At 45.2% G+C, this 27,303-nt stretch overlaps 1 protein-coding gene and 1 long non-coding RNA gene across 3 annotated transcripts in view; one reads left to right on the top strand and one right to left on the bottom strand.

Moving 5' to 3' along the window:
- Positions 1 to 1,969: 1,969 nt before the first annotated feature.
- On the top strand, positions 1,970 to 23,798 carry LOC118850024. Of its 2 annotated transcripts, XR_005010448.1 has the most exons (6): positions 1,970 to 2,081; positions 19,531 to 19,672; positions 20,069 to 20,137; positions 20,500 to 20,705; positions 21,989 to 22,060; positions 22,912 to 23,798. It is a non-coding gene; the product is annotated as an uncharacterized LOC118850024 (long non-coding RNA). The 2 variants fall into 2 exon arrangements; XR_005010447.1 differs by lacking the exon at positions 20,069 to 20,137.
- The window catches only part of RBM19 (RNA binding motif protein 19), a 197,071-nt gene continuing 183,524 nt past the window's right edge, over positions 13,757 to 27,303 (bottom strand). Inside the window, exon 25 of the mRNA XM_036759156.1 lies at positions 13,757 to 14,416. The gene's annotated coding sequence lies outside the window, so the exon portion shown is untranslated. The remainder of the gene's footprint in view (positions 14,417 to 27,303) is intronic.

Here is a 27,303-nt window from a genome sequence, read left to right as displayed (position 1 = left end):
TTTCCACATATATTATCTTTCCCTTCTCCCTCCTGAGAGAGACACAGAGATAGACAGAGAGAGAGAGACAGACAGACAGATAGACAGAGACAGAGATAGACAGAGGGAGACAGAGACACAGACACAGAGACAAAGAAAGAGAAACAGAGATGGAGACAGAGAGATAGAGATACTGAGGCAGAGACAGGGAGAGAGACACAGTGACACAGACACAGACACACACACAGATATGAGTTGGCATGTCCATAGTCACACAACACCTCTGCCTCTTAGAATCCTTGGCTTCCTTCAAATCTCAGCTCAGATGCTGCTTCCAACAAGATGTCTTCTCTGATTCTCCTCTGCTAACTTAATGCTTCCCTTCTCATCAAATTATATTGCATCAGCTTATCTGTTTAATATAGCATCCCCCTGGGTGGATTGTAAGTTCCTTGAGGGCCTAAACTATTTTTTCATGTTTGTCTTTGAATCTATGGTTCCAAAATATTTAATAAATGTTTGTTGAAATGAATATGTGGGAGCAGAAACCAAAGAAGCAGGCAAAGATAGAGGAAAGAAGGTGAAAGGCCCTGAGAACAGCACTCTGTCAGTTAGCTAATTATTTTGAACAATAGCAAAACAGTGTCCCAGGTGATGTGTTGTGTAAGTATTATCCCCATTTAACAGATGGGGCAAGTCAGTGACAGAAATCAGATCAGGCTTATCCTAGTCACCAGTGTTTGATCTTGCTTCTTGAACAATGTGGTATCTAAATATATAAGCATCATATGGGCCCTATTTTCACAGTCACCAATGATGGGGCAGCTAGGTGGTATGATGCATAGAACACTGGACTTGGAATCAAGAAGACTCATATTTATGAGTTCAAATTTGGTTTCAGATACTTACTAGCTGGGTAACCCTGGGCAAGTCATTTAATCCTGTTTGCCTCAGTTTCCTCATCTGGGAAATAAGCTGGAGAAAGAAATAGTAAATAACTCAGTATCTTTGCCAAGAAAACCCCCAATAGGGTCACGAAGAGTTGGGCATTACTGAAATGACTCCACAACAATAATGATGGGGGGGAGCAGTGGGTAGGCAGCAGGGCTTGGACACACACACACACACACACACACGTATGCATCCTAATTTGTCATCTTAATATATCAGAGCTGGGAGGAACCATAGAACATATGATGAATGTATTGGGATGAGTAAATGCATATTTATTAAACAGTTACTATGTGCCAGGCATGTGCTAGGAGTTAGACACACAAACAGAAAAGTGTCACTCATAGTCCCTGCCCTCAAGAAGCTTACATTTTATTAAGGGGATGCAAGAGAGGTGGACACTAAGGGGGTTTTGTCAAGTTGATTCATAGGGGCAGTTGATGAACACTGCCCTTTCCAGAGGCAATGCTATTATTGGTTTGATTATCATTGGAGGAAGGGGGTAAATAAGGTAGTGGAGATTAGCAGGGCAGACGTTGTTGCTGTTTCTTGTCTTTCATTCTCGAAAAAGACCATGACAATCAGGGAGGTGATACCATGACATGCAAGTAAAGTGGATTTAAGTGAGGAGGGCTGTGCAAGATCACCAGCCTTACTTTCTCCTCCAGAGCCATCTGGGTCCAGTGGCCAGATATAGATCAGGTCAACTGGAGATGGCCCAGGATGCAGTGGGGGACCTTTTAAGCTAAGGTTTTTAATAGGCCTCAGTTTGACTGAGGCAATGCCCATTCAGTGATTAAGGCTTAATAAGAATTGAGGCAAAGAATGGCCTCTTTACCTAATCAAAAATTTAAAAAAAATAAAAAGGGTGGAGGGCTGGATGAGACACGAAGCTTCCCCTCTTCCCCTATTCTGGAGCCAATTGGATATAGTGAGCTAGTGGTTATCCATTAACTCAGAAATCGCTCACCAGTAGGACAGCCCACTCCCAGGGCAATAGTTCCAAAGATGAGTACATTCACTCCACCTGAAACTGGGGGCATGGTGGATGTCAGAGGAGAAGGGACTTTGGAACAGACAATGTCAGAGCTGGGAGGAACCAGCTGAAGCCTTGGTGCTTTGACATACCATGGATGACAGTGTGATATTGGGTGAGTCACTTCTCTTTCTTGGGTCTCAGTTTCCTCATTAGCAAAATGAGATGGTGGGACTATATGACCTCTGCGGTACCTTCCATCTCTAGATCTATGCTTCTATGATCTTATTCTGGGTATTGGAGATAACAAAACAAAAATAAAAATGTTCCTGCCATAGAGGAGCTGACCTGAGGGTGGGGGACAACATTGTGCACAGATAAGTCAATCACTCAACCTGTAAGCATTTATTAAGCACCTACTACTCTGTACCAGGCACTGCGCTGGGTGAGGATACAATACAAAGAATGAAATAATTCTTACTCTCAAGAAGCAAATCGATACAAAATATTTGCAATGTAAGTACTTTGTAAGTCTCTTGACTTGTCTCCTCTCCAGTGAAATGACGGATTGGTTTAAATGCTCTTTAAGGCTCCTACCTCTAATGTTGCATGCCTCTCACAAGAACAGCTAGCATTTATATAGCACTTACTATGGGCCAGGCACTACACTAAGTGCTGCACTATTATTCTCTAATCTGATCTTCACAATAACCCTGGAGGATAAGTGCTAATATAATGCTCTTTTTTTTAACATATGAGAAAACTGAGACAAATAGAAGTTAAATGACTCACCCAGTTAGTAACTGTCTGAGGCTAGATTTGAACTCAGATCTTCCTGACTTTAGGTTCGGTGCTCTATTCACTGTGTCACTTAGCTGCTCTAATACTATAGATCTATACTACAATTATGAATGGAGCGGGGTACTTGATGTGTCCCACTGTGGAACAGTGGTGTGACATGGCAGCCCAATAAGCTAATTCAATCATAGGCTGTGTTGAGAAGCCATGTCCAGCCCAAGGGAGGTGATCCTCCTGTTGTACTCTTCCCTGTCTGGAGTAATGGTTGAGTACTGGGTTCTAGAGGGACATGAGTAAGTCAGAGAACATTCAGAGACAGGAATCCAGGATGGTAAAGAGCCTCTAGTCCACATCATAGGAGTGTTGGGTAGAAGAGCTGTGGGTGTTTAGTTTGGAGAAGACTTCAGAGGATTTTGCACCATGCTTCCCCTGCCTTCTCTCTTTATCCCAGCAGCCCCCTTCTCCCATTGGTGAATTTCTCCCAGAACCATAACCTCCATTGGAGGAAGGGTCCAGGTCATCCATCTTTCATTGTCTGGACTTTACCGCCATTTTGTTATTGCTCATTCCTCTCAGTTGTATCCGACTCCTCATGACTCCATTTGGGGTTTCTTGGCAAAGATATTGGAGTGGTTTGCCATTGCCTTTCTCCATTTTCTATTGCCATACTGCTCCACTTTGTTGCTTCCCCATTAGAATGGAAACTCCTTGAGAATATGAGAGATAGGAAAGACAAGAGCTGTCTTCTTTCTGCCTGTATTTGCATCCCCAATCTTAGCACAGTGCCTGGCACATAATGAACACTTAAGGAAGGTTTGTTGACTTGTCGACATGATAGCTGTGCTCAAGTATGTGAAGCGTTGTCTGGTGGAAGAGAGATTAGCTTGGTTTTGCTTGGTCCCCGAAGACAGAACTGGGAACAATGGATGGATGAGGCAGAGAAGCAAGTTTTGGCTCTATGTAAAGAAATGCTTTCTAACAATTAGTGCTGTCTAAAAGGAAACCAAAAGGTTTTCCCCACCTCACCACCCCTGCACAGTGTGTTACTGATAAATGCTTGTTGATCAAATGTTGTCTGTCTGTTTCAAAGAAGACCAGTGACATCACAGGGTAATGTTTTGATTCCCGAGTGAACTGGATTTAAGTGAGGCAAAATTGCACAAAGTTGTCAGCCTCACTCTCTCTTCCTGAGTGACTGAAGTCCAGTAGCAAGACAAAAGTCAGGATGACTGTTGATGGCCCGGGATGCAGTGGATTAACTTGGCGTCTTTGATGTCTGATCAAGATCTAAGCCCTCCACAGTGCCTGCTTCATCCACCTTTGTGGCCACTGGAACAAATTGTTCTAATCTGCCCAGTCCACCAGGGAAAGTCTTCACATGTTTGGGGAAGCCATCTTCCTAACTCACTGACAGGTTTGAGGCCTAGTGGTTACCCTCAACCTGGTTTAGCCTGTCTACCAAGACAGTTTTACCGGAGCGTGGCTGCTGCACATGCTATGGTTTAGAGCCACAAGTGAGAGTTGGGTGAAGGTGTATAGCAAAGGTGTATGAGTAGCCCTGAAAAGGGCTCAGTAAATCCTCATACCAGAGGTGCTAGTCTTCCCTGAACAAATGAATTAATACCAACCTTATAGACTCAGAAGACTCTATGTTTTTCAAGCCAAGGCTGGAGGGCCAGTTGTTGAAGTGGGAATCTTGCTCATGTCTAAATTGGACTTGATGGTCTCCAAGGTCTCTTTCAACTCTGAAATTCTTGTATGCTATGGATGACTGATGGTTCCTGAATTGCTGGCAGGTCCTGTTTTGTAGTCTATCAATACTCCGATGGACTCATGTTTTCATCAACCAGGGTATTTCCTTTACTAGTGAAGATTTCAACCCCTCCTGGACTTCTCATACAATGAGATTCTTGACAATTTAATTTAATTCAACAAGGGGTTTATTAAACACCCACTGCTATGGCCCCAGGCACCATGCTAGGTGCTGGGTGATAAAGAGACAAAAACCCATGCCATCCCGACGGTCAAGGATCTAACATTTTATTGTGCCACAGTATGTGCACAGATAAGTAAATATACAAAATATGCAAAGTATACTGGGGAGGCAGTGAAGTTGTGAGGGAAAGTGATAGTTATACCCTCCCTGAAAAAAAAGACAGTGAAGAGAGCCAATGAAACATTAAAAAACCACTCGGAACAGAAGGAAGTTAAAGTGGGGAATATAGACAAGCAGGACAGTGTCAGAACTAGTGTGTAAAATTCAATATACGCTTAAAGAAAGACCTTGTTCATAATGGACTCCACTGTGTCATATTAGCATATTACCTGTGTATAAATCAGCTCATCTCTCTGGGCTTTGGCCTCCTCATCTATAAAATGAGGGAGCTGGACTTCATGGTCTCTAAGGTCCTTTCCAGGTTTATGACCCTAGAAACATTCTAGAGGTTCTAGATAACTTTCAGTAGAGTATAAGCTCCTTGAGGGCAGGGATTATTTCATTTTTTATTGTAGTCAAGTGTCTAGCACTTAGAGGCCTTCTTCTGGGTCTCTTAATACTTTGTGAATTCCAGGATAGCACTAAGTCTATTCATTTGTTTTCCCTCACTCTGTTCCAGGCTGGGCAGCTAGGTGGTGCAATAGATAGTGCACCAGACCTGGAATCAGGAAGACCTGAGTTCAAATTCAGCCTCAGATACTTACTAGCTTTATGACCCTGGACAAGTTACTTAACCCTGTTTGCCTCAGTTTCCTCAACTGTAAAATTTCTTGGAGAAGGAAATGACAAACCACTCTCATATCTTTGCCAATAAAAACCTCAAGTGGGGCCACGAAAAGTTGGACGTGACTGAAAAATGACAGGATAACAACCATGATCCAGTCACATGCAGCTCTGTGGGATTCCTATCCTAGCTCCCAATTCTATTAATGAACCAGGCTCCACCTCATGGTTCTAGGGGCACCCCTGAGAGGCAATTCTTTAACACCATTATTCCTTAACTATGAGGGGCTTTCTCTAACACCACTGGTTTGAGCCCCCACTGGTGCACTTTCCTTTAAGATTATCAACTGAGAATCTTTTAGGAAGCCAGCCTGAAGTAGCTTTTAGAAAAGGGTATTTACTAAAGTGGTATAATTGGTAGAAAGAGTTGGTGCAACCACATGGTGCAGGGTAAAGTGGACTCAAGTTTAGAAAGTACAATGGAGAAGGTGTGACAATTCCTGGCTGCTAAAAGTTATTTTCGTCCCATTTATAGAGTGCTTAGGAAGCTCCCCCTTAGGCATGGTATAATCTCTTTACTGTTCTCTTTGTAGACCCATTAGTACAGTTACGGTCTGCTAGCTGATCTAGGAATGCCATTTATGACCCTGATGGGAAGATGGGACCCAAAGCTATCCCATGGGGTTATGATTATGGGATAGATGGTAAGTCCAATATCCTCTAGGCCTTTCCAAGCTGGAAAGCCCACCTCCAGTCAAGGGGAAAGGAGACCTGGCTGAGGCCTTCCTTCCCAGGTGGGTCCTTCTTAGGGAAGGTTAAGCTTTTCTATACATTCTGTCAAATTTCTGGAATTTCCTCTTTTCTCAACTGGGTGGATAATTTATAAACAATCCCTCGGGCATAGTTACTTGATTGAGATGTGTTCTTACCTAGTTAAGGTATCGGGGCTAAAATGGGGTGGGGGTGGTTAGAATAGGATTCTGTAATCCTAGTAATCTTATCTTTTGTAACATTTTTTGTTCATCAAGTCATTCATTCATTCAGTCAACAAGCATTTTATCAAGTACTTATAATATGCTAGATACTGTGCTATGCATTGGGAACATGAAGAAAAAGCAAAACCCCCCAATACTTCTTGATCTCAAAGAGCATGTATTTTATTTTATTTTATTTCTTAGATTTTTTTTTGAGGGGGGAACACTCAGTTCTACATGTTCTTGAGTTTCAAATTTTCTTCCCTTCTCTCCCCTCCCCCCTTACCACCCAAGACAGCATGTAGTCTGATATAGATTCTATATATACCTTCACATTGAACTTGTTTACACAGTAGTCCAGTTGTAAAGAAGAATTATGACCAATGGAATGAGTCATGAGAGAGAAAAAACAAAACCAAAAAAGAAGAGGAAAAAAAGAGAGCAAATAGTTTGCCTCAATCTGCATTCAGACTCCATAGTTCTTTCTCTGGATGTATATAGCTTTTTCCATCATGAGTCCTTTGGAGCTGACTTTGAGCCTTGTATTGCTGAAAAGAGCCAAGTCTATCAAACTTAGTCATCACAGAATCCATATGTCTATGGTTGTATATAATGCTCTCCTGGTTCTGCTCCTCTCACTCAGCATCAGATCATGTAGGCCTTTCTAGGTTATTATGAAATCTGTATCTTCCCCATTTCTTATAGCACTATAGTATTCCATTACATTCATATACCACAACTTGTTTAGCCATTCCCCAATTGATGGGCCTCCCCTTGATTTCCAATTCTTTGTTACCACAAAAAGAGCTGCTATAAATATTTTTGTACATACAGGTCCCTTTCCTACTTGTGCGATCTCTTTGGGATATAGCCCTAGAAGTGGTATTGCTGGGTCAAAGGGTATGCACATTTTTATAGCCCTTTGGGCATAGTTTAAATTGCTCTCCAGAATGGCTGGATCTGTTCACAACTCCACCAACAATGTATTAGTGTTCCAATTTTCCCACATCCTCTCCAGCATTTATCATTTTCCTGTTTTGTCATGTTAGCCAATCTGACAGGAGAGATGTGGTGCCTCAGAGTTGTTTGATTTGCATTTCTCTTATCAATAGTGATTTAGAGCATTTTTTCCTATGGCTATAGATATCTTTAATTTCTTCCTCTGAAAACTGCCTGTTCATATCCTTTAACCATTTCTCAATTGGGGAATGGCTTTTATTCCTATAAAATTCGCTCAGTTCCCCATATATTTTAGATATGAGGCCTTCTTCAGAAACACTGGTTGTAAAGATTTTCTCCCAATTTTCTGCTTCCCTCCTAATCTTTGTTGGCTTTGTTTATACAAAAACTTTTCAATTTAACATTACCAAAATTATCAATTTTGCATTTTGTAATGCTCTCTATCTCTTGTTGGGTCATGAATTCTTCCCTTTCCCATAGATCTGACAGGTAAACTATTCCATGTTCTCCCAAATTGCTTATAGTATCAGCCTTTATTTCTAAGTCATGAACCCATTTTGACTTTATTTTGGTATGTGGTGTAAGATATTGGTCTACGTCCGGTTTCTGCCATGCCATTTTCCAATTTTCCCAGCAGTTTTTGTGAAATAGTGAATTCTTAGCCCAGAAGCTGGATTCTTTGGGTTTATCAAAGAGTAGATTGCTATAGTCATTGACTACTTCATCTTGTGTACCTAACCTATCTCTTCAATTATTTAAAAATGTTATTCTGAGAAGGGAGTGCATGGACTTCACTAGACTCTGCCAAAAGGGTCCATAACACAGAAAGGGTATAAGGACCACTATCTAGAAGGAAGCCAGGGAAGTTCAGAAACAGAATTTGGGGAGGGGTATTCAGGGCAAAGATCCAGAGACAGACCAGTGAAGCTGGATCAATAGAGTATGAAGGGGGCATAAAAAGTTGTAAGTCTGAAAAGGTAGGAATTGGCCAGGCTGTGAAGAGCAGGACTGTATATTCTATCCTAGAGACATATCTTGTTGATAAAGAGTTGTTTTCATGTCTCCCCTCCATTAAATTATGAGCTCCTTGAGAGTAGGGACTGTCTTTTACCTTCTTTGTATAGCCAGTACTTAGCACATAGTAGGCATTCAATAAATGCTTTTTGTTACTAATAGGAAGCCACAGGAGTTTACTGACTAGGAGTATTACATGGCCAGAAGTAACCCTAACCCTAAAGTGCAGACTTTAGGAGGTTCACTTTGACAGCAAATTGGAGATTGGGCTGGGGTGAGGAGAGACTCAAGGTAGGCACACCGACCAGCAGCTATAGCCACAGTCCAGGTGTGAGGTGATGAGGGCCTCCACCAGGGTGGGAGCAGTGTCAGAGGAGAGAAGAGGGTGTATTCGAAAGATACTGCAAAGGTTAATCCGCCAGAGCTGTTGTGAAAGTGAAATGGAGGAGAGATGCTACAAAGGTGAAATCAACTAGAGATGATGCAGAGGTGAAATTGACAGGCCTTGATCACTCATTGGATATGTGGGGTAAGAGAGAGTGAGGAATCTAAGATGAAACCATTTAGAGCCTGGGTGACTTGGAGGATGATGGTGCCCTTGACAGTGACAGGGAAGCCTAGAAGGGGTTGGGGTGTGAATTATTGCTGGTCTTCTCTTTCTTCCTACTGATATTTGCCAATGGGTCACAAAATTTTAGAGTTGGAAAGGACCTTAGTGAGCATCCTGTCTTACCCATATTCCCCAGGAGAATGCCCTGTACAACATCCCCTTCAAGTGGTCCTCCAGTCCAAAGACCAGGGGGAACCCACTATTTCTCAAGGTAGCCCCATCCACTTTGAGATAGCTCTCCTTGTTCGGAAGTTCTTCCTGATAACCAGCCTCAGTTTGAATCTTTACAACTGCATCACCTTACCCTCAACTCCTGGCTCTTCATTGCCTTTTATTGGTGGCATTCTAATTCTCTTCAGTGGAAAAAACACTGGCTCTGGGAGCCAAAAGTGGGTTCAAATCCAACCCCTGGTGGCTTAGTATCTGTGTGACCTTAAGCAAGTCATAACCTCTTGTAGACCTCAATTTCCTTCTCTGTAAAATGGAGGGATTGGACTTAATGGCCTCTGAGTTCCCTTCCAGCTCTGGCTCTAGGACCCTATTATATATAGCCTAGGGTAGTGGGCTTTAATGCTTCAAGTGTATGTGATCATCCTGGTGTGAGTACTCCCTTCACTCTGACAGATTCCAATTCCTCTATAACTTGTACATAGGTGGAGGGCATGCGAGTGGCTCTGCTCAGCCTGATGGTGAGCCTCTCTGGCCTTAGTTAGGCTGGTCCTTGGATGAAAACAATCTCTTGCCACAACTATCCCTTCCCTTCACTGTTGTTTCTTCATGCTTATATGTCTCCTCCGTTAAAATGTAATCTTCTTGAGGGGAGAGACTGCAGTTCACTTTTATTCTGGTATTCTCAATGCTGAGCACAATGCCTGGCCCAGAGTAAGCCCTTAACCCATGCTTACTGATGAATTCATTGAAGCATTTCTAACTTAGTAGAAATTGCCAGGGCTTTAATAGCATAGGAGGTTTAGAGGAGCCAGGGTCACCTTGATATAATTTACATACACATGTGTGTGTAATATATACATACATACATAATACAAATATGCATATTTGTATACTCACATACAGACACATATGCTTAATTTAAATTGCCTTCAGGGGAAATTTGAACCCATTAGATAGTTGCAAGCATTTAATTACCTAGATTATATGTGTGTATGTACATGTATTTGGGCTATACTTGATAACATATATATGTATGTATATACTTTTACATAGACATATATGTACATTGTACATACTTGTTTGCTGTCTCCTCAATTAGACTGCAAGCTCCTTGAGGACAGGGGCTGTCTTTTGCTTCTTTTTGTATCCCTAGCACTTAGCATGGTTCCTGACACATAGTAGGCACTTAATAAATGTTTATCGACTGACATGTATGTATGTATATACAGGGTGTACCAAAATTCTTAGTGTAGTTTTTTAGCTTTAGTAGCTTAAAATGGCACTAAGGCTTTTGGGATACCTTGTATATATATGTATATATATTTACACACCCACATATATACACACATATGTATATATACACATATATATGTATATTAGGGAATTGAATGCTTCTAAATGTCTATAGTACCTGTACATAGTAGGTATTTTATAAATGTTTATTGATTAATGATTCAAACTTCCCCTGCAGACAATTAAAAATACATTGTATTGGTTGATGCCTTTTGTCTTTCTATCAGTCATTTTATGGTCCTTATCTCCCCATCCTGCTCCTGACAGAAAAACAATTAAGGAAAACCGATGGATACAGCACCTGCACCACATGACGCAGATATTCTGTCCTCACGGTCTCCTGCCTTTCTTCATACAGACAAATTAAAACTAACCCAGGAGCCCTCAATTAAAAACCAACCAAACAACTATCTTTTTGTGGCATGGTGGCCAGAACACCGGGCTCAAAGCTTAGCTTTGATGCCTATTATGTGAGGAACCTCCCAGGCCTCAGTTTCCTCATCTGTAAAATGAGGGGGTTGGATTATGTGGTGTCCGAGGGCCTTTCCAAGGCTAGGATCTGAGCAGGTGCACACTCCCTGTGTTTAGGATCTGGACCTTTTGTCCCTCCTTACCTCACTCCCCGCATCTTACTAACCCTACAAATGCCACTTCTTTCCAGAAGCCTTCTTTGATGTCTCCAGCAGCATTGACTTTCCCCACTCCCATTCTCACTTGAACACAACATAAGACTCTGTTTATTCCTTTTGGATACATGGTAATGAGCAGCGTGGTAGAGAATATGCTAAACATGAATTCTAGGCCTCCCTCCTCTGATATGTTTTAGCTGTGTGGCTCTGGCCAAGATACTGAGTCCCTTCGGTGGCTCAGTTTCCTCAGACTGGAATATGGGTCTAATAGGAGTACCAACATTTGAGGATTTTTGTGACGATCACAAGATGCTAAGTGAAAGATCTCATCAGCCTGCCAGGGCGGTGTCAGCTCTTATTTTGGGGGTCTGGACTTGGGATTTCATCCATGAAGACGCTCCCAGATGAGGAAGCTCCCTCCACTCATGAAGCTCAGTAGCTAGAGAGGGGTTGGGGGCACTCAAGAAGTAACTTGTCTGGGGTCACATAGCTAGGAACCTAGACCTGAATCCAGGCCTTCCTAGCTTGGAGGCTGGCCCCTCACACACTTAGACCATGTTCCCTCACTGTCATCATCATTTTTTATTTATTATTATCATTATTTTAACAACTTTGAGTATGTAGCTACATGGTACCTAGAGTACCCTGGCCCAGAGTCAGAAGGCTTGGATTAAAATCCAGGCTCTACCACTTACTAGCTGTGTGAATTTGTGGGTTTCAGTTTCCTTATTTTCCAAAAAACAGTGGTTAGAGTAGATGGTCTTTGAGGTCCCTTCTACCTCTAAATTTAGGATTCTATGAGCTCAGTAAGAGAGGACCTTATGCACAAAATGCTGGTGAGAACAAGGGAATTGGTCATTTCTAAAGTGCAAATACTCTTTCCATTTCACAGATTAAGTCTACTGAGGCTCAGAAGCAGGGTCAGTAAACTAGCATTTATTGGCTTTTTAATGAAGGTGGTTTGACTATTTTTGCAGAGTTAATATATGCTGGGGCTGTGATTTGATCCCAGACTTCCTGACTCTCAGTTCCTCACTCTTTCTACCCTATCCCAGAGTTGCTTGAAAGCTAGAAGGGCAGCCCTGGTACAGTCTTAATAATAACATTATTAATAATTAATGTAATATATAGTAATAGCAGCAGCTAACATTTATATAATGTTCTAAGGTTTGCAAAGTGTTTTATGAATATTATCTCTTTGGATCTTCATCATAACTTCCAGAGGTAGGTGCTGTTATTATCCCCACTTTATAGATTAGGAAACTGAGGCCAAAAGAGGTGAGCAACTAGCCCAAGATCACAGAGGTAGTAATATAGGGCAGAGTTGAGATTCCAACCCAGGTCCTGTGACCCCAAGTTTAGCATTCCTTCTACTGTACCATGTACCCTCAAAATAAGTTCATTAGAAATGTGAAGGCTGATTTCAGGAAGCTGGGAAGGAGTTAGTGAATGGACTGAAATCAATCCATTTGTCTATGTATGTATGTATGTATGTATGTATATATGTATACATCTTTCTACCTCTGTCCATCCATCCATCCATCCATCCATCCATCCATCCATCCATCCAGTCTTTCTCTTCCACTACCAAAGCTACCAATTCTGGCCAAGCCTGCAGGGTTTAAATACTTCAACATGAAAAGTCAGGATGTCTTGGCATGTGGGTAATTTGCTGTATACTGGACAATCTCAACCATGAGTGGTTCAAAGTCAGAATTGTAAGCTGGAAAAGTCTGCCCTTAAAATAAAACCCAGTGTGGGTGAAAATGCCATTAACTAGCCACCCTCTCTTCCCCACACCCCCTCTCCAAGTCTATAAGCATAAATGGTGGAGATCCTGTGTCTGCAATATCTTGTCCATCTCAAGGATGCATGAAGAAGACTTATTATGATGTAGAGCACCCCAGAGGGGACAAGCTTTTTCTTGGTGATGGCACTGTTGTTGAAACGGGGAGAGAGGGAGGGAGGGAGAGAGAGAGAGGGAGAGAGGGGGGGTGAGAGAGAGAGAGAGAGAGAGAGAGAGAGAGAGAGAGAGAGAGAGAGAGAGAGAGAGGAGGTAAAAGGCAGAGAGGGAGAGAGGAAAGACAGAGAAATGGTAAAGGACAGGAAGAGAGAGAGACAGGAGAGAGAAGAAACAGAAAGGAGACAGAAGAGACAAGGAAGATGAGAAGAAGGGGGGAAAGGGAGGGAGGGAGGGAGGGAGAGAGGGAGAGAGAGAGAGGGAGAGAGGGGGGGAGAGAGAGAGAGAGAGAGAGAGAGAGAGAGAGAGAGAGAGAGAGAGAAAGAGAAAGAGAAAGGACAGTGAGAGAGAAACCCACCCCACCACTGTTTCCAGGCTACACATGTAATCTGTTGCTGTCATACATACCCTTTCCCGTAAGACAGCGGGTCCCACTGGGAGAAGGGGCGAAGTGGAATATTTTATCAGCTGTGTACATATGTACAGGAGCCTAGTTGAAAAGCAAAACCTCTTTTTTCCTCTGAATGGGGGAAAGAGGGAGGGAGAAAGAGGTGGAGGCAACAGAGAGGGCTTATCTACATGGGGTGAACAACCAGTCTGTGCCCAGTGGACAATATTCCCACCCTTTCAGTCAAGTCCAGAAGGGAAAGTCCACATGGATCAATGCTTTCTTTGGGTGACATAGTATAAGAAAGATCTGGCTTCTTAAAAAAAGAAAGAAAGAAAATCCATTTGACATTTAATAATAACAAAAATAGACATTTAGTTAGCACTTTAAAAGACTTATGAAAATCTTTATACATATCCTCCTATTTGATCCTCACAACAACCCCGTGAGAGAGGCATTACTTCTAGTCCCATCTTACAGATGAGGAAACTGATCTCCAGTGACTTGCCCAGGGTCACCAGACTAGTGCCGGGGGTGGGATTTGAGTCCAGGTCTTCCTGGCTCCAAATCCAGCACTCTGTCCACTATACTTGACTTGTTTATTTTTAATATGAGAGAGAATCCTTCAGGGCTCGAGCCTTACTGTTCAGTGGATAGGGCCAATGCCCTGGCTTAAAGGGCCACATCCCCAAATGTGAATTTCAAGACCCCATCAGGTTCTTGTTGCAAACAGACTTTGGAGTAAACTCCTCTCTGTAGAATCGGTTTCCAAGCGTAGGGGTTGGGATGGGGAGGATGTGTGGCTCTTCGGTTGAGACAACTTGGTCTTCCACACCTGTGTCTGCATTGTGGGACTGATTTGAAGGCCAGAGTAGGCTGAATTTGGATGGTACCAGTGGATGTGCTCTCCTCTGCATTTCAAACAAGCCAGGGCTGGAAGACAGGAAGCAACCAGCTCTCCCCAGAGCCTTGCTGAGGATGACCAGCTGTGTACCTAAGAGGCAGAGGTTAAAAAAGAAAAAGAATGAATCAGACACCATTCCTGATCACAGATAGTTAGAAAGTACCCAGCCTTGGAATAGCCACTAGCTCAGTTACCCAGGGAGATCAGGTGTTTCTAACAAGTGCCTTGAAAAGGAAACACGTTTATTAATCATGCTACCCATGCACCTTTGGCGAGGAGGGTTGGCCAGCGACAATTCTGAGTTTCTGTGTGGCACCCCAGAATGACTGAATGACAAGATACAGATTCTATTCTGGGGGATCAGAAGAAGTGGCTGGTCACTCTAAATAGTGAGCCACGAGTATCTCTCTAAACAGGCACATGTATGAAAAGGTCTGGGGGCAGAATGTGGAACTGACCAACTTCTCTGTTAAACCACCACCCTTTCCCCAAGCCCCAAACATACAGGGATAAGCAGGTCTGGGGATCTCTGAGCTCATGAAAAAGTTTGTGGAATTAAAAAAAATAGTAAGAAAGAGAGAGGAAGAAAGAGGCAAAAGCAGGATGGGAAAAAGGAGAGGGGGAAAAAAAAGAAAAGAAAAAAAAGAGAGAGGTAGAAACGAGTGAGCCCATCTGGGCAATGCATCACATTGAAATTGTCCCGCATTAAAAATTCACCAGCCAGTGAATTTTCAAGGGATTTGTAGTAATTAGATGACAAAATGCCTGCAAATCTCAGGCTTGCCAAAGATGTTACTCAGGGGTCAAAGACTCCACACTTTCGGCTGGGTAATTTGTAAGTGTCAATCACACACAGCCATCAGAGAGAAGGAAAAGATCTAACCGCGGAATTCTAACTAAGTCCAATGTTCTTGCCTTCAGCCACCCCATCGGCTGCTATCATCTCCCCTTCACTCCATTCCCCCCACCACTCCCCCCGCAATCGCCTTCCCCTCTTTTATCAGAAGCACAGACGGTCTGTGGCTTCATAAGGGACCTGGAATGGAGCTGGCCGCTGTCGAACCCAAGTTTGTAACTTCTCCCTTTTCCCCAATAGATATATTTTGGTGGTGTTTTTAGGTTTTCTTTTCTTTTTAAATGCAGTCTTATTATTTTTTTTTTGAAGGAACAAAAAAATCTATTTTTCTTACCTCTCTCACTAGAAAAAAAAGTCCCTATTAGATATTACTCAACTCACACACCCTGCTCTGCCTCCCCCACTACCCCCCCCCCAAAAAAAAACCCAATCCTGAGTTTCAGGAAACAATAGCATTCCTTGGACTTCTAGTATTTTCTTAGGGCCATAGTTTCAGAGCTTAAAGAATACTTGGAGATCAGAATCCAAGACATCTTTATATTACAAATGAGGAAACTGAAGTCCAGGAATGTTAGGTGACCAGCTCAGGGTCACAGAGCCAGAATTTTAATCCAACCAATTCATCTGCCAGCATTTATTAAGCACCTACTACATTCCAGGCACAGCGCTAAGCATCTGGGATACAAAGACAAAAATGAAAGAGTGCTTGCCCTCAAGAAGCTGCCATTCAAAGAAGGGCAGGGGTTATTAGTTTGGGGCCCAAGATTTTTTTCTTTTATTTTGATAACTGCATTTTAGCACAATTGGCTTCCTTTGTAATCCTGTGTATTTTATTTTATGCCTTTAAAAACATGATTCAGAGAAAGCACTTCTAGGTTTCACCAGTCTGACTAACTGCCACAGGGCTCATGGCACAAGGAAGCGAAAGAATTCAGATTTTCTGTTGCCTGGCTTCCAATCCAGGGCACTGTCCTTAGAACCGGGCTGCCTGTGTCATCACTGACCCCTCTATCCTGATGACAGCCAGCTATCACACCCCAGTCATGCGATTAACAATAATATTATTAATCTATAATATTAATAATAATTAATAAAGAACAATAATCGTAACAGTGACATTTATATAATGGTTTAATTTTTGCAAAGTCTCCCCTATTGTCTAATCTGGGCCTCACGACCACCCCATGGGGTTCAGTGCTCCAGGCTCAGAAAAGGTGCCACTAGGTCACCCAGCAAGTGAGGGCAGAAGGTGGGATTTGACCTGGATTCCATCCTGACTCTGATTCCTGGGCTATCTCCACACTGAGGCATCAGAGATCATTGGACCCAACCCCTCATCTGACAGACAGGAAGCTGTTGTAGTAAAGGTCAGGTATGCCGATGACCATTAATCAAGGGAGAGATGGACATCCACAGTGGGGACCTGCTCTAGAACAGGGCCTCTCACCTGTTCTCCTTGAAATTCCCAGGGGCATTCTCAAATCTGCCCTTTTGCAGGCCAATCAACATTTATTAAGCTCCTACTACATGCAAGGTGCCATACTAAGCCAGGCTCCTGACTTGTGCCCTGGAGAGATGCTCTTGTTATGGCTAGACTTTTTGTTTGAAATGTTATTGGGGTGGGAGGGGAGAGGGAGAGGGGAGCCAGAAAATGCTCATATTGGATGCTCTGCCCCTGGGCACATGCCATACTTTTCAAGGGGAGGATCTCATTCCATTGACTCTTTCTGATTAAAAATTTTCTGAAGGGAATAATGGGTTGGGGGCCTCCCAAAGGGAAAGTGTCTGTCATTACATGTTTTCCAGGAACTCTTGGCTTGCCTGGAGCACGGGTTGAAAGCCAGTGTTCTCCAAAGCTTCCTCCTGCTCCCTCCCTTCCCCCATACACCAGCTGAGGCTGCCCAGACCCTTCCTCGACTACCTGCCAGTGCCTGTCAACGTCTAGCCTGAGAGCTGGAGAAGAAGGGTGGGGTGGCCCTTTAAAAGTCCCTCAATCTAATCTGACAGATGAAGAAACCGAGATCCACACTCAATGACAGACCCCCCCAATAGCAAAATCCCCCCAAAGTCTTCCAAGGACCAGATGACAGGGTCTCTTGTTTCACAATCAAATTCCAACCAAGCAGAAGACTGCGGACTTGTTCTTAGCATTTGTTTGTGCACCCATCCCTTGGTTTATGTGATCCTGACATAAGACAACATAGATTTAGATACATGAAGATTCACTTTACAAAAGAATTCAAGATAGGATCATCTTTCCTTTCCCCAAGCCCCTGCTAACAAGGTGGTGTAATGGATGGAGCCCTGGGCTTGGAGTCAGGAAGACCCGAGTTCAAATTTGGCCTTAGACACTTACAGCTGTGTGACCCTGGGTAAGTCACATCACCGATGGATGCTTCTGTTTCCTCAATTATAGAATAAGGGAGGAAATGGACTAGGTCCTAGGTCTATAAATGAGGAAACGGAAGCATCCGTCAGTGAAGAATGGCCTCTGGAAGAAGAAATGGCTTCAAGTCCCCCCCAAATCTAGACGCACAGTTGGCCATTTGACAATCCAGAAATCCTCCTCTGGATGCCTGAAGCAGAAAGTTGCTCTTGAAATGTGTGTGGTCTGATGAGGGCAGAGGAGAGCAGGGCGGTCATCTCCCTAGTACTGAATGCCACACCTCTTGCATGCAGTCCAAAACTCCATTAATGTTTATGGCAGACATATTACACTGTCGACTCGTATTGAGCCTGGAGTCCATTAAAATTCTGTGTGTGTGTGTGTGTGTGTGTGTGTGTGTGTGTGTACACGCAAACATGTATTTTTTTTCAGATGACCAGCTGTCTAATTGCTTTCTTGGTTAATTTTTAGGGGGTGGGGGAGGAGGGAGGAAGGAGGCCCCCCCACAGCCTCCATCCCAGCTTGGTGCTGCCATCACTAAACCTTCTCCGCCGGGTCTGACTGAGTGGGAGATTTACTCAAGGGGAAAATGAGAAAGTGGCTGGTGTTTGTTGGGAAGTGCCGGACAAGTCCTTTGAGTGCCCACGTAAAACTCTCTTCAGTGCCCGATGAGGAAGAGTGATAGTGAGTCCTCCGACCTGCAGGCGAACACGGGCGGCACCAAATGAATCCTTTGCAGGCTGCTGGGGATATATCACAAAGACTAAGCTCCCTGCTTCTAATACAATAAAAATTATTAACAACAACAACAAGCCAGGGTCATCCATCCTCCAAGCCCCTCATGAATATCTCCAGACTCCGTCCTCGGGTTTGAGAGCTGGATCCCGGGCCGCCAGCAGGAGGGACAGCCCAGACAGAGGAAAGGACGCTGCCTCTTGGTGCAGAGGGCCTGGGTTCGATTTCTGTCCCCTACTGATTACTCATTTTGTGACCTTGGGCAAGTCACTTAAACCCACCTGGGCCTCTTCTGTATAATTGCAGTTTACAGTTACAGTAAAAGTTACAATTTTCTCCTCTGTAAAATAAGGGAGTTGGACTGGACAGCCTCTGAGGTCTCCTCCAATCCCAGACTGAAGGTACCATGGGAGGAGCTATCTATTTGGAAATCAGAGGCCTGGGTTCAAATCCTGCTTCTGGTGCTTATTACCTATGGGAACATGGATAACTCAGTTCCCCTCTATGGGAGGGGGGTGGGTTAGATGGCCTTCCCTGACATTTACATATGGATTTCACTTTGGCTCAAGGTTTATAAAACTTCTTATCCTCACAAAAGTGTCTGCTACCGGCCTCTCTGCTTCACAGAGGCACACATATGTGCCTTGTGTTGGGTGTACCCAGTGTAGGAAAAGATAGACTCTGATGTAAAGAGGGGGTGATCTGCCCAGGGTGACGCCGATGGTAGGCAGAGAAGCTGGGACTAAACCCAAATGTCCCACCTCCATCCATGCCCAGCACCTCGTCACCACTGATGCCTCCATAATGATAATCTTAGCTGACGGTGGCCAGTTTCCAAATGCAATTAGGAGCTAGGGCAGAGGAAAAAGATCTGGGTTATTTTGTTCTGGGGTTATCAGGTGTGAGGGGGTGGGTGTGGGGATGGGCAAAAGTCCTTTTCCAACTGGGGCGGGAACAGCGGGAGATCAGCAGCCAGAAGCACTACGGCTGAATCCGGACTCTGACACTTAGCAGTTTTATAGTTTCTGGGCCTCAGTTTCCTCAGCTGGAAGATAAGGGGGTTAGATGGGAGGTGACCTCTAAGACCCCTTAACAGTGTATACCAGTGAGTCATTAAGCACTGACTTAGTGCTTGCGGCATGAAGAGTATAAGACTAGACAGGACCTCAGATGCTTCCCCTGCCTTTTGTGAGAGTCAAACCCACAATTTCTGCCTGTTGGTTTCAGGTGCTGTCTGCTGCCCCACAGAAAACCTCGAGCATTTCATGTGGTGAAGGCTCAGGGGATCTCCACAAGTCTGCAAACCTTCGGCACAGGAAACTGAGGCCTGGAATTAAGGAGTGTGCCCTGCATCACAGTGAGAGTCCAGGTCAGATCTATTTCTTAAATCACTGGGTACTGGATGCTACTTGTTAGGAAGGCAAGAAGTTTAGTCCTTGGCTGCCACTAAGGAACTTGCTGTGTGAGCTTGGAAAAATCATTAGTCTTTTCTGGTGCTTTTTAAAATGTGGAATTTGGGGTGGATTAAGGGTCTTTAAGGTCCCCTCCCAGCTTTGCCATTCCTTGTTCTAAGTCCCTCCCAACTTTGACACTCCCTGTTCTGAGGCCCCTCCCAGCTTTGCCATTCCTTGTTCTAAGGCCCCTCCCAGTTCTGACAGTCTTCTAAGTCCTCCCCCAACTCAGACATTCCATGTCAGGGCCCTCCTAGTGCTTCCCTTCAGGGCTCTATGCTCCTATAGACTAAAGCTTCCTTACTGGCTGGCAGGTATAACGCAGGCCCAGATACAGTGTTTGCCTTTGAAGAGCAGGCCCTTCTGAAACAGCAGCAGAGGAGGTAAGGTAGCAAGCTGCTCCGTGCCCCTCACCTCCCCATGCCTCAGCCGCCCCATCTGCACAATGGAGACTGGGCCCCTGACTTGGGGCCCCAGCTGCTCTCCCGGCTGCAGGCAGAGGTGAGCCAGTGCCGGGGACAACCCGCCCCTCAGGTGGACGTGCACTAAGGCTTGTACCAAATGACAGGCAGGCGACCTTGGTCACCTCCCCAGTGTACAAAGACTGCCAGCAGCCCTTGGGCTTCTCATATTAGACAACCTGAGTGGTTTGGGAGGGTGCTCAGTGAATCGGAAACTGCCTGGAGGACATTTATGAGTGTGCGTTCCAGGCACTGTACTAACCGGCAGGGCCCATGTCCTTTAGGAGGGAGAATGGAGTTCTCGAGATGGGTATGGAACTGGAGGTGAAGGGCCCTGGCTGCCCACACTGGGAATGCCATCCCCTGATGGAGATGCAGATCTCCTCCTTCCCAATAGCTACAATTTGCAGAAACAGACAGCTCCTCCACTTCTCCCGGATCCAGAAATGAAGCTACACAGGATCCTCAGGATGAAAACTAGATGCCCCAGGTGAGTACTCGCCCCTCCTGAGATCACTAAATAATTATTTTGTGAAATGAAGAGGCTGCCTTTTACAGAAGTGGAAACTGAGGCTGGGGGGATGAAGTGATTTGGCTCAAGTTCATTAAAGTAGTAAGTGGTGGTGGTGGTGGGGTCTTCCAGACCCCACATCAGTGCCTTTTCAATTCCCCTCACTGTCTAGATGACCAAACCCCACAATCCAAATGGGGAGCTCTCCTAGTGCATAGTACAGTCTGCTATACAGTGTCCCCAGAGTCCCACGTTTAAGCCACTGAAGCTCCGCAGTGCCTGAAGACTTAGGGGACAGATGTCCTGTACCCACAGTCACTGCAAAAGTGCCCTTTAAAGAAAGCTTTTTTTCCACAAAACGAGCTCCTTTCCAACTGGAAGAGTGATTGCTCTGATGCCAGGGGCCTGGAAAGGATGATTCAGTCAATCAGCGATAAGGGCTGACTATGTGGCGTGCAATTCAGACTATGAAGCACCTACTGACCCAGATGCTAGGGAGACACAAACTTTAGAAATGATAGCCAGGGATCAAAGAGTTAGAATGAGAGGGTTCTCAGGGGTCATTTGGGCCTCCATGCTAGCTGAAGGGTCAAGTACCCCAGGATGCAGACGCCTGTAAGCAGTGCCCCTGGGCTTCAAGCCTTGACCCTCTGCCTCCAAACTGGGCCAGCTTTCCGTCCTCAGGTCCTGCCCTCTGAGAGTTTATGGGGTGAGGGGATGGAACATGCTTCTAACATACTGATAAATATCATGTGAGGTAGATAGTAATGAGAGATTCAGACAGAGAGCTCTAGGCAAGTGAGGAGGCCTGGGTGAGCACTTTAGAGAAGGAAGGGATGGTCACCGAGTGCATTGGCCTCTTCTCCCTAGGGGACCTGATGGCTAGTCAGGATTGGTCCTGAGGGTGTCATGCCCAGGTCCCAGATCCAGTCCAAGCTGACCGAGGGATCAAAGGCCAGAGGAGGGGAACGAGGGGAGGGAGAAGCTGCTTATTGAAGGCAAATGTCCCCAAACAATTAGGGAATGCAGCAAAGAAAATAGTATTATGCCAGCAAGGTAAAGGATTAAGCATGATTTATTCTCTGCTAATCCCCACTAAATACCTGTTAAAAACACAAACACAGCTCTCCAGCCTGAGAGACAGAGAGGGAACACCCTGCCTCTCAGCAGGCTACATGCAAAGGGACCCCAGAAATGGGGGTAGGGGTGGTAGGGTGCAGGAGGAATTTTCATTAAAAGCTCCTCTCTCCTCATCCCACCAGCTGTCCCTGTGGTGACTCACGATGTCCTCACCTGTGAACTTATTGGCTTTCACTACAACACTCTCCTTGAAGGTGAGGGGCTGTCTTTTGCCTCTTTTTTACATAGCATTGAGCACAGTGCCTGGCACATAGTAGATGCTTCATAAATGCTGACTGCTCGGTCACCTAAGGCTTCCAAGTCTGGACTCTCTTCTCAGCCTCAGTCTCAGAGATGTCCGACTGGAATCAAGTGATGAGTTACCTCCTGGCACCCAGTATTGGTCCTGCTGCCCACTAGCTCTGTGACCTGTGGGCAAGTCCCTTCCCTCGGTGTCCCTCACCTGCAGAATAAGGATGCAATTGGAGCTTCTGTGGGTTTCTCTGACACCCTAGGCAATTCCCCTGTTTCCCTGGGTCTCAGTGACTTATTCTTCCTTATTCTCTGGGGATGCCCACGGTTGTTTCTGATACTGTAAGCATGGATTACAGCCCTGGATCTGGAGGTGGAGGAGCTGGGTTCAAGTACTGACTCTGCCCATTTACTCATTGTGTGACCTTGGGTTTTAAGTCACTTTAGCTCTTCAGCTTCCTCATCTGGTTGGACTAGATGGTTGGAGGTTCCTTCCAGCTCTAGAATGGAGATCACTGATTCTATAATAGAGTCTAGGCTTCTTTCCTCATCTCTAAGAAGGGTGGGGGGGGTGGGCTAGATAATCCTCTCCATCACCACCTAGTTCCATTGGACCCTGACCAAGTATCCCCTCCACACACACATGCCCACAAGTGGCCATCCACTTTGGCCTGAAGACCTCCAGTAAGGAGGGGGCGTCCCCTACCTCCCAAGGCAGCCCATCCTTTTAGTCAGCTCTGCTCATGCCTCTTGATTCCCCCTCCCCTATATCAAGCTAAAACGTGTTTCTACCACTCTCATGATTCTCCTCTAGGGAATCAACTCCCAACACGGCAAACTTCCATCTCTCTTCCACTCCCCTGCTGCTTTTAGGAGCCTTAGCCTGGTTTCTCTGCCTGCTGTCACCCTTTGGTACCAAGAAGAGGAACAAAGCAGTGGAATGGGGCAGAGGACCTTCATTCAGATCCCAGCTGTGCTGTGTGACACTGGGTAACTTGCTTAACCTTTCTGGGTCTGTGTCCTTATCTGTAAAAGGAGGTGGTTAGACTAGACCACCCTGAGGCTCTTCTAGCCCAAAATCTGTAAATATGTGAATCTCTGCCAGGAGAAACGATCTAGGACCCACTTCCCTTTTGGCTTGGTCCCTGAGCCAGGGACGGAAGCTTCCAGAGGGCAGGGGATCACAATCCGGATACTTGGGTACCATGACACCACCATTCCCCCAATGCCAACCTTCACTGGCTCTGGCTGGGTGCCTTGGGGGTGCACTCTAGCCGCCTCCTCCCATGGCTCTGACAGAAAACAACAGCAAATAGAGCCATAAATCACTCCTCTTGGCCGCCCTGGCTAGGGCTCGAGTTGGTCACAGCAGCCCAACATCCAGGCGGAGGGCGCTGGCCAGGGCAGCCCGCGGGTGGAGGGGGCTGGCCCGCAGCTGCCTTCCTCGCTCCCTCCCCAGCCCAAGCTGCGTCCTGTGCTCTGGGGGGCTGGGGGTGGGCACCTAGCTGGGCCCGCTTTGCCAAGTTTCAGGTATTCTAGTCACATCTTCCCCACACCTGCCCCTGCTGATGCTGGCTGTTCGTCTCTTTCCCTAGTCCCAGTTTGGGGTGAAAGCCTTCCTTATTAGTCAATCTGGATCCCCATTTACTGCGAATTACCTAGCTTGATTGTTATTCATGAGTGGATAAATCTGAAATCTCAGCCGGCTGCCATGTGATTTCCTCCGTCTCCCGAATGCAGAAGACTCAAGAGAAAACAGGAGGGCTCGCGTAGCCTTGACACGCTGTATCAATCTCCGTAGACAGGGATATCTTTTTGAAAGTGGCTGGCTCGCCGCTATAATTCAATTCCGCACCGACTGTCAGCGAGATGGGAAAATGGAGGTGCTGGGGTGGGAGGGGGTGGTTTCTAAAAAACTGGGGGTGCAGTCCTCATGCTCGGGGGCAGATGAGGGACGAGGAGATCCTGGGGTGGGGGGGAAGCTTAAGCCCCCCAGCGCTGTCTGAATGCTGACACCAGGAGGAAGAAGCAGTGAGGTTGTCTGTGGGATGATGAGAGGATCTGACAAGGCGAGATAGCGGGAAGTGTCTGGGGCTGCTGTGGGGTGCCCACTTCGACAAGAGAGGGCAGGGAGGGCTTGGAAATTGGAAAGGGACTGGAGTACAGCGAAACCTCATTAGACTGAAAATGTGAGGGACAGGGGTGGGGAGAAACGGGATTCAAAACCAACCCAACAGCAAATGGAGGCAGCTTTAACCAGAGAGCAGTGCTGGGGGCTAATCTGATAGTTATCCGAGAACAATGGGGTGGTGAGTAAACCGGGAGAGTTAGAGACGCTTCAGATGACAAGCTATTCCAGGTCCCCAGCCCAGAGGATCATAGGCCAGAGAGCTGGCACGGACCTTAGGAAAACATGGAGGAAATGGCGGGCCGGAGAAGGGAACTCATCAGACTGGAGTCACTCTGGCAGCCAGTCAGTCAACAGGCATGCTTTAAGTGCTTACCATGTGCCAGGCACTGTGCTAAAGGATGGGAATATCATCTCTGCCCTAAACGAGCTCATATCTGAAAGGGGGCAGACTTACAACAGGCCATACAACCATATACAAACGAGATATCTACAGAGTAGATGGGAACCAATCACAGAGGGAACTCACTAGCAGCTACAGGGATGGGGGTTTGGGCTGCGGTCTCGATTTCCAAATTGGGGGGTCTTTCTACTATATCCTCATCGACTATACCTGAATATATCCCTGAAATAGCCTGAAAGATGAGATTTCTGTTAAAGGAAAAACACGACTCACCCCTTCTTACAAGAGCCTGATGGGTGAATCAGGTATACATTGAAATAAGCATCTACTGGGACGTCCAAAACACTGGGCATAGAACTGGAGAGACCCAGATGTTGGTCAACCATGCGGGCACCACAGTGCAAGACATAATGATACATTAATAATATGTAATATATTAATATGTCACTGGGTGCATATATATGAAAATATAATAATGTATGCTAAGTACTTGGCAAATAGCAAAGCATTACATAAATTGTTGAAAATAGCAGCTACAATAATAAATTTCACTCTGGCCATGTGCTGATACCTTTCCATTGTGGGGGAGAGGGAGATGTGGCAAAGTCTCAGTGTCTAAAATCTTTTTACCAATGCAGATCAGTGATTGTTTAAGTGTTTGGCTACATCAACAATAACCCTCATTTCATCCAGCCTTGTGATAGAGTTCCACAGAAGGCTAAAAAACTCCCCCCATGGAAAGAGATCTGAAATACAACCTCTTGGTTCTCAGGCAATTTCTTCACACTAGTTAGGAAACTTTCTCTATCAATATAGATTGGCAACAATTCTCCAACTCAGTCTTGGAGAGCATAAGTAACCTGATTAGGGTCACCCACTCAGTATGAATCAGCAGCAAGATTTAAACCAAAATCCTTTTATCTCCAAAACTGGCCCCCTAGCTACTGTGCCACTCTGCACCTCAGGAACAATAATGATGATAACAATTATTTTGGTGCTCGTTTTAAAGTCCACAGCACTGTGTGACCTGCACAGTTGGCCAACATTCTCTGGTCCACCTGAGTATGAATTGGAGCTGGGATGGGCCAGGGAGCACAGAAGAGACAAAGAGAGCTGAGCCCTCCAAGTAAGAGGAGATTAGATTGCCAGAGCTGGTTTCCACCTGGGTGCCTGGAGAAAGCCATCTGAGTCCCTTGGCAATGCCTGACACTCCCTGTAGACTGGCTGAGAACAACAGCAATCAGGAAGATTAAATTCACTTTCCAAGTTAGAATTTGATTTTTAATAGCAGGGGAATTCTGGGGCTCCCCTGGCAAGAAATCTTTGAATATCTTGTTTCCTCCGAGTATAAATTCAGGACTACCTGGGAAGATCCATGCCTCCTCTCCACACCTGCCTCTAGTCCTTCTTAGCCTGTCAGGCAGCAGCTCTCCAATTTAAAAGGTAAGGGGAAGATCTGCTCCTGTGGGACCCCAAATTCTAGGCCTAGAGTATCCACCATGGGCAAAAAATTCAACAGGAATAATAATGAAGGGGCTGTGTTCTTTTTTCCCTATGGGTTCAAAGTTATCTGCCAAGGCTCTCTTGGCTGGATGTGGCACGACCAATGATTTCAACAGCCTACTAATTCGTGGTGGGCTGATGGCACTCAGTAAGGCCAGTGCCAGCGAAATCCTGCAAAGGAGACAGAGAGGGAACAGTATTGGTGCAATGAGGCTTCTGTGGGTGCTGGGCCTGTAATTTTCTCTTGGCCTAGACTTTTGGGTCCTTGCTCTGCACACAATGTGGTCTTGGGTCCAAGGGCAGGAAGAGACCTAGAGATAGTCTGGTTTTACTTTCCTATTTACTAATGTAGAAAATGAATAATTTGGCATATAGGCAGTAACTGGCATAGGTAGCATTCTGAGGATCACAGGTTTAGAACTGGAAGAGATGGCCTTCAATTGTCATGTAGTTCAACCTCCTCATTTTATAGATGAGGAACCTGGGGCCCAGTAAGAACGTCATACTGTTAAGTGGCAGAGGTGAGATTTGAACCCAGGTCCTCTGAATCCCAACCAATGCTTTCTCACAATGCCTCAGCCTCTCAGTATTGTTTTTCTTCCAGAAGAATGGAAGCTTCTTGAAGGGAGGTGTATTGGTAATTGAGGTGGGCTTTTAGCACTTACTCAATCAAACGCCCTTGAAGAGTTTGGCCTTTGTTTCCTTGATCAAATTAGGAGTCCTTGATGACCTCCTGGCCTGAAGGGAAAGCCTAGTTTACATGGGTTTGAGTGACATGTTTGTGACATCAGAGGCTTTTAGACCACGTGGGTTTAAGTCACATTTTTGTGATGCTTTTAGATCATGTGGGTGACTCAACTTTGACTCTGAACAAGATATATAAACCTAGAGGTAGGCATTCTTCCTTGGGGCTCGAAGCCACAGGAGGAGTGGCGAGTTACTCTGGGCCAGCCATTGTCAAGGGCTCCCTGGCTCTTCAACCCAGATGTTGATGGTTTCTTGGTAACTATGAATTGTGACCTGGTCTGTTTATATTGTGTATGTTTGTAATTTGTTTGTATTTGCTCTGAAGTTCAGGTTGCTGGCTTTTCCTCCTGAACTAAGTGAGTTTATATGTATATGTTGGATTAAAGTAAGATTGTCAATCCCTTAACGTTATGAATTGTTGCAAT

The sequence above is a fragment of the Trichosurus vulpecula genome, chromosome 1 (assembly GCF_011100635.1).
Source record: "Trichosurus vulpecula isolate mTriVul1 chromosome 1, mTriVul1.pri, whole genome shotgun sequence".
In the NCBI taxonomy this organism is placed as follows: domain Eukaryota; kingdom Metazoa; phylum Chordata; class Mammalia; order Diprotodontia; family Phalangeridae; genus Trichosurus; species Trichosurus vulpecula.
The sequence above is the reverse complement of the archived record's forward strand: the minus strand, read 5'-3'. Positions and strand labels throughout refer to the sequence as shown.